Source organism: Dermacentor albipictus, chromosome 7, assembly GCF_038994185.2.
Source record: "Dermacentor albipictus isolate Rhodes 1998 colony chromosome 7, USDA_Dalb.pri_finalv2, whole genome shotgun sequence".
Classification (NCBI taxonomy): Eukaryota; Metazoa; Arthropoda; class Arachnida; order Ixodida; family Ixodidae; genus Dermacentor; species Dermacentor albipictus.
Window position 1 is genome coordinate 61212149 of NC_091827.1, and position 561 is coordinate 61212709.

A 561-nucleotide genomic window follows, 5' to 3' on the forward strand; every position below is an offset into this window, starting at 1 on the left:
ATCATGTGCTTGTTCATCTTGTAAAATTACAGCCGGTTGTTAATTAGTAAGTGTGTATAGCAATTATCTGTTTTACTACCCGTAACAGTTGTACAAAATTGCTAACCATTTTTGTATTTGACCGGTGACTACCCATTTAGGCTATCGGTAGAAATATTTCTGTATTAACTTTTCTTAATCATGTAATAAAGTTCCGTTTTGAAACGATTCATTGATCGATTGATAGATACATTCTTTGTGTGCTTGTGCTCGTATGTGTAAAATGCATTTCCTTTTTGATTGTTGCTTAAGTAACAAATTTGGAATTTTCGGTTTGATGACTCAAACATAACCTACATTCATGCTTCTGCTTGGAAAAAAATAACGAAGCAAATAGCACCATTTACGACAATGTAGCGTAGGAAACAAAAGATAGGCTCTCCGAAGCAGCACGCGTACGCGTTGCACTGCTGAGCCCTGCTGGCTCAGCCCGTTGCACTGCTGAGCCTAAACGATATGGTCCGATAAGAACTCTCGTCTGAACTCAAAGGTCTTTCCCTTCCACACAACTTGTACGGGACA